The 7,212-nt window shown below is 35.7% G+C and overlaps 1 pseudogene; it reads right to left on the reverse strand.

Annotated features, from left to right (window-relative positions):
- Positions 1–254: 254 nt before the first annotated feature.
- LOC126013777 (coiled-coil-helix-coiled-coil-helix domain-containing protein 2-like) lies at positions 255–1,014 on the reverse strand (annotated as a pseudogene).
- Positions 1,015–7,212: the final 6,198 nt, after the last annotated feature.

The following is a 7,212-nucleotide window of genomic DNA, read 5'->3' on the forward strand; positions in this document are numbered from 1 at the left end:
AATGAAGAAACAAAATTTCAAAATATGTGTGAAACAGCAAAAGCATTAATTATGGAGAAATACATAGCAATACATGCCTATCTGAGGAAAGATGAGAAAAAACAAAATCAACAGTCTAAATGTACAGTGTAAAGATTGTGAAAGAAAGCATTAAAGAAACCAAACACAGCCAAAAGACAAGAAATAATAAAAACCAGAGCAGACATAAACAATATAGAAACAACAACAACAACAAAAAATCAGTGAGAACAGAATTTGTTTTCTTTTTGAAGAAAATCACTTTATTCTAATCAGTACATTGTAATATTACAAAAGCTGGTCTAAGGAAGCCAAACAAATATCTGTTTAGCTCCAAATTCAGTATCATCTCAATGAACCAGGATGTGAATCACATAATAATCTCTTCCATGCAAATGAATAAAAAGCAAGGACATTGTTGAGAATAGATTCACTGGTAGTTTTACTCTTTGCATTTCACTACTAATCATATTTTATGCTAAATTAACTTGGTCAAGAGAGGTGATGTTCCATGTCTTCATCTTCTTGATTAGGCTAATCAATTTGCAAATCTACATTGTTTCAACACCTCACTGAAACCCTCACAAAGCTTAAGGTCACCCTGGTTCTGGGCACACTCCAAAAACTGTTTCATTTCATAGTGGCAGGGCCCAAACTGTTGCTGCTGCTGGTAGGCTGGCTGAGTTCCCTGAGGTTCCTGGTAAGTGATATCAGGCCTTGTGGGCTCAGCATCACTTCCTCCACTGAAGCTCCCCGTGATGGCATGACCAATAGTGTGACCAACAGCAGAACCAACAGCCACACCAGCTGCAGTGATTGCCATTTGGGCCATGAGACCAGGCTATTGGGGAGCTGCAGCTGGTGAAGCAATAGCAGATGGTGGAGCTGCAGCTGTGGCTGAGATGCTGGTGCTAGCCTGGGCACAGCTCTCATCTACAGTGCCTGGCTGGCCAGAGGGACCACACAGGATGTGCGACTTTGGCTTCCACGTGGCATGGTAGGAAGTGCGTGGTGACCCAGCGCCTATAGCAATAGAAGTTGGTTTTTTTTAAAAGAATAAACAAGATAGACAAACCACTGGCAAGACTCACCAAAAAAAAGGGGGGGACCAAATAAATAGGACCCCAAATGAAAGGGAAGGATGACAACAGAACTCCAAGAAATCCAAGACATCATGAGGGCTTATTATGAACATCTGTACTTTAGGTTAGAGAACCCAGAAGAAACTGACAGATTTCTGGAAAAATATAATCTTTCAAGACTTAATAAGGAAACTATGGAAAGCCTAATCAGGCCAATCGCATCTAAGTCAATTGAAAAAGTAATTAAGAATCTACTAAAGAACAAAATTTAAGGACCAAATTGTTTTACACTTGAATTCTATTAAACATTCCAAGAAAATTACTAACATTGATCCTCAGAGTCTTCCAAAACACTGAAAAGACAGAAATCCTTCATAATTCCTTTTATCAGGCGAATATCGCACTCATTCCTAAAGATGGCAAAGATATTTCCAAGAAAGAACACTACAGGCCAGTCTCACTAACAAACATCGCTGCAAAATTCCTCAACAAAATCTTACAAACCTAATCCAACAATATATCAAAAAGATTATATACCGTGACCAATTGGGTTTCTTCCCAGGGATGCAAAGTTGTTTAACATATGCAAATCAGTCAGTATTATATCAGTATTATATATATCAGTATTATATCAGTCAATATTATACACCAAGATAAAAATAACATGATTATATTAATCAATGCTGAGAAGGTGTTCAACAAAATCCAACACCCATTCATGATGAAAACACTCAGCAAAATAGGACCAAAAGGAACCTTCCTCAAGATAGTTACAGCTATCTATAAAAAACTCACAGCCAACATTATCCTTAATGGTGAAAAATTGCAAGAATTTTAACTAAGGTCAGTAACTAGGCAAGGCTGTCCACTGTACCACTCTTATTCAACATAGTTTTAGAATTCCTATCAAAAGCAATCAGACAAGAGAAGGGAATCAAAGAAATCCAAAAAGGGAAAAAGGAAGTAAAATTATATCTTTTTTCAGATGATATGATGATATATATAGAAAACCCTAAAGAGTAAAAATCCTGCAAATAATTAACCAATAAGCCGACTATAAAGTCAATACACAAAAGATAGGAGTGTTCCTTTATACAAATAATGAAGCAGAGGAAAATGAGATTAAGAAGTTATTTCCACTTAAAATATATCAAAATATATCAAGTACCTAGGAATCAACTTGATTAAAGATATGTATAACCTATACCATGAAAACTTCAAAACACTTCAGAAAGAAATTGAAAAGGACCTAAGGAACTGGAAAATCATCCCTTGCTCATGGTTAAGTAGAATCAACATCATCAATATGACTATCCTAAACTTCTGTATAGATTCGATACAATATCTAGACAAATTTATACATCACTTTTAAGGACTCAGAACAATCAATTATAAAATTTGTATGGAACCACAAAAGCACAGGTTAGCCAAATCCATACTGAAAAACAAAAAGCTGGGTGGCATCTCTTTACTAACCTGAATCTTTACAGTAAAGGCATAGTGATCAAAACAGCATAGTACTGGAACAAAGACAGAGTCTCAGACTACAGGGTTAGAATAGAATATTCAGTGATATACTCCAAAATATATGGTCAACTAATATTTTTTATGATTATCTTTAAACATTGTGATTACAAACATGATTATAGTTGTATGATTACAGTCATGTAAAGAACACCCCTCTTCAGCAGTGCAACATTCCCACTACCAATTTCCCAGATCTCCCTCCTCCCCACCCCCCCGCACCTGTACTCGAGACAGGCTTTCTACTTCCCTCATTCATTCACATTGTTATGATGGTTTTCAGTGTAGTCATCTCTCCATCTGCACTCATCACTCTATGTGATGAGCTTCATGTCATGAGCTGCACCTACCAGCCCTCATCTCTCTTGTCTCTGAGATACTGTTAAAAATGTCTTTCATTTTTCTTAAAGCCCATAGTTGAGTAAAACCATTCTGCATCTTTCTCTCTCCCTCTGACTTACTTCACTCAGCATAATAGATTCCATGTACATCCATGTATAGGAAAATTTCATGACTTCATCTCTCCTGACTGCTGCATAGCATTCCATTTTGTATATGTATCACAGTTTCTTTAGCCACTCATCTGTTGAAGGGCATCTTGGTTGTTTCCAGAGTCTGGCTATTGTAAATAGCGCTGCAATGAATATAGGAGTAAGGAAGGGATTTTTGTATTGTATTTTTGTGTTCCTCGGGTATATCTGCTGGTGGGAATGCCGTCTAGTACAACCTTTATGGGAAGCGATATGGAGATTCCTTCACAAACTGGAAATTGAGTTTCCATATCCAGCTATACCACTCCTAATATTTGACAAAAGGAGACAAGAACTTGAAATGAAACAAAGACAGTCTCTTCAACAAATAGTGTTGGAACAACTGGATAACCAATTGTAAGAAATGAAAGATTTATCCATACCTCACATCTTACACAAATTCAACTAAAAATGGATTAAAGACCTTAAATTCAGACCTGAAACTATAAAGTACATTGCAGAAAAATAGGTAGAACACTTCAAGACTTATATATCAAAAAAGTCTTTGATGATAGAATGCCAATGGCAAGAGTTTTATTATGAAACCTAAGTAAATGGGTCTACTTCAAACTAAAATGTTTCTGTATGGCTAAAGTGCCCATGCCATAGATATTAATTTCTATATTAAGGGGGAATTCAGTAGGCAAACCAGATGTAATTTTCCTGGAGCAGAGAACTGATAATTCCCCAAGAAATTTTGTCCAGAAGGCCCATTTAGCATGACTAGAGTATTAAACAATATGGTGGTGAGCACTATAAATGTAGTCTACCCCATGTAGGATCATCTACTGTGCCCTGTGCTTCCAGGTTCCTTACATTTCAGGAAACTGACAGTGTGGTCATTATGATAAAATAGTAACATAATTTAAATCGAAAGAAAAAATTGATAATAATTTGCAAAAACATATTTAATTAATGGGCTTTGTAATAAAAGTGTGCAGTTGCCTATTTAAGTGGTCTTTATAGACATAGGCATTAGATCATAATAGCAGATATAATAAAGAGAAATACATTGTTATAATTAGTCTAATATGGAGTTTAACATTGAATTCTAATATGATAGAGCACTAAAATGCAAAAAATAGGGAGACCAAAATATATCTCCAAGAACCTCTGTGGACAAAAAATTTGAAGAGTCATATTATCCATAATAAAATTAAAGCACTAAAACATACTGACAATGAACACTGCAGCTGGAGTCTCTGGCTTCCAATCACATTCTGCACCTGTTTCTAAAAGCATTAGAACATTATTATAGCCCTCTGTAGTTAGAAGTTTATTGAACACTTGTTCAGTCTAAATAGTTGTTTCCATTGTTGCAGTTTTCTTTGTAGTATAAAGAGAGTAAAGTCTTTGTGTTTATCCTCTTCCACCTAATTTATTTCCTTCTCCTCACTATACCCTGGCAACTACAGTATTTGGAGTATCTATACCATTGTGTTTCTTTGTAGAGTTATTCTAAATACCACTTGTAAGTGGTATCATTCTGTATTTATTCTTCTTCTGTCTCTCACTTCATTTAACATAATATCTTGTAGTTCCATCCATGTTGCTGCATATTGCATGATTGTATCATGTCTTACCTCTATGTAGTATTCCATTGTATATATACCACAACTTTATGATTCACTCATCTTTTGTTGGACATCAAGGTTGTGCTGAATATTGGAGTACATACATACATTGGGATGAATGTCCCTTCTATTTTGGGTATAGATAGGAGTACACTTGCTGGATCATATGGCAGTTCAATTCTGAGTTTACTGAGCACCATCCATACTGCTTTCCATAGGGGTTGGAAAAGGCAGCATTCCCACCATCAGTGGATGAGAGATCCTTTCCTACCTGTGGTAGGAGTTCTTTCCTACCCCCGCCAACAAAGAATGATCACGATATTGTTTGCTGTGTGTTATTCTCTGGTGTAAGGTAGTACTTTGTTGTTGTCTTAATTTGGATTTCCCTAATGATAAGTGATGCTATACATATTCTCATGTCTGTTGGCAATCTGTTGGTCTTCCTCAGAAAATCTGTTAATTTCTTTTCCCCATTTTTTGATTTTTTAGGTTTGTTGTGCTAACCTTTGTGATTACTTTGTATATCCTAGATATCAAACATTATGTGTATGTTATGTATGTATATGTATGTATGTTATGTGTGTGTATGTTATGATGTTTTGAGTGCAAAAAATTTTCCCAATTAGTTAGTTATAGCTTATGCTTCTTTGCCATATAGAAACTTTTTAGTTTGATGTAGTTCCATTTATTTAAGTTTGATGATATAGATCGTGCCATTGGATCCTATTATCAAAGACCCTTATGAGGCTTAAGTAATAAAATGTTCTACATATGTTTTCCTCAATGAACTTCATGGCTTCAGGTCTGATTTTGAAGTCTTTAATCTATTTTAAGTTGATGTTTGTATAAAGTGTGAGGTATGGATCAATCTAGAATTTCTTTTTTTAATATCTTTATTTAAACACCTTGATTACAAGCATGATTGTGGTTGGGTTTCAGTCATGTAAAGAACACCCTCCTTCACAAGAGCAACATTCCCATTATCAATGTCCCAATTCTCCCTCCTCCCCACACCACTCTTGCCTGTGCTCTAGACAGGTTTTCTACTTCCCTCATTCATTCACATTGTTATGATAGTTCTCAATGTAGTTATTTCTTTAATTGCACACACCACTCCTTGTGGTAAGCTTCATGTAGTGGGCTGAAACTTCTAGCCCTCCTCTCTTTTGTGTCTGAAAATTATTACAAGAATGTCTTTTATTTTTCTTTAAACCCATAGATGAGTGAGACTATTCTGCATCTATCTCTCTCCCTCTGACTTATTTCACTCAGATAATAGATTCCATGTACATCCATGTATAGGAAAATTTCATGACTTCATCTCTCCTGACAGCTGCATAATATTCCATTGTGTATATGTACCACAGTTTCTTTAGCTACTCATCTGTGAAAGGGCATCTTGGTTGTTTCCAGAGTCTGGCTATGGTAAATAGTGCTGCAATGAATATAGGTGTGAGGAAGGAATTTTTGTATTGTATTTTTGTGTTCCTAGGGTATAACCCTAGGAGTGGTAGAGCTGAATCGTATGGTAGCTCAATTTCCAGTTTTTGGAAGAATCTCCATATCACTTTCCATAAAGTTTGAACTAGACAGCATTCCCACCAGCAGTGGATAAGAGTTTGTTTCTTTTCACATCCCCGCCAGCACTGCTTGCTCTTATTCTTCGTAATGTGCACCAATCTCTGTGGTGCGAGATGATACTTCATAGTTGTTTTTATTTGCATCTCCCTGATAAATAGTGATGTGGAACATTTTTTCATGTGCCTTTTGGCCATTTGTATTTCTTCATTGACAAAGTGTTCATTTCTTCTCCCCATTTTTTGATGGGATTGGATTTTTTTTTCTTGTTAAGTTCTGTCAGTATATTTTGGATATTAGCCCCTTATCTGATGGGTATTGGGTGAATAATTTCTCCCACTTAGTGGGTTGCTCTTATTCCTGGTCAATGTTTCCTTTGAGGTGCAGAAACTTCTGAGCTTAACATATTCCCATTTGTTTATCTCTGCTTCCACTTGTTTGGAGAGTGCCTTTTCCTCCTTGAAGATGCCTTTAGTCTTAATGTCATGGAGTGTTTTACCTACATGTTGTTATATATACCTTGTGGTATCAGATCTGATATCAAGCTCTTTAATCCATTTGGATTTTACCTTTGTACATGACGTTAAATGGGGGTCTAAGTTCGCGTTTTTGGTTTTTTTTTTTTTGTAATCTTGAATTTTTTACATGTAGTTATCCAATTGTTCCAACACTACTTGTTGAAGAGATTGTCTTTGTTCCATTTTAAATTCTTGGCTCTTTGTCAAATATTAATTAACCATATATTTTGGGTATGTCACTAGATATTATGTTTTGACATATTCGTTTGAGACTTTTTTTCTCCTCTACCATGCTGATTTGATCACTAAGGTTTTATAGTAAAGCTTCAAGTTAGGTTAAGAAATGCCATTCAGTTTCTTGTAAACATAGATTTGTCTAACCTAGGTT

This window comes from Suncus etruscus, chromosome 7, assembly GCF_024139225.1.
Source record: "Suncus etruscus isolate mSunEtr1 chromosome 7, mSunEtr1.pri.cur, whole genome shotgun sequence".
Lineage (NCBI taxonomy): Eukaryota > Metazoa > Chordata > Mammalia > Eulipotyphla > Soricidae > Suncus > Suncus etruscus.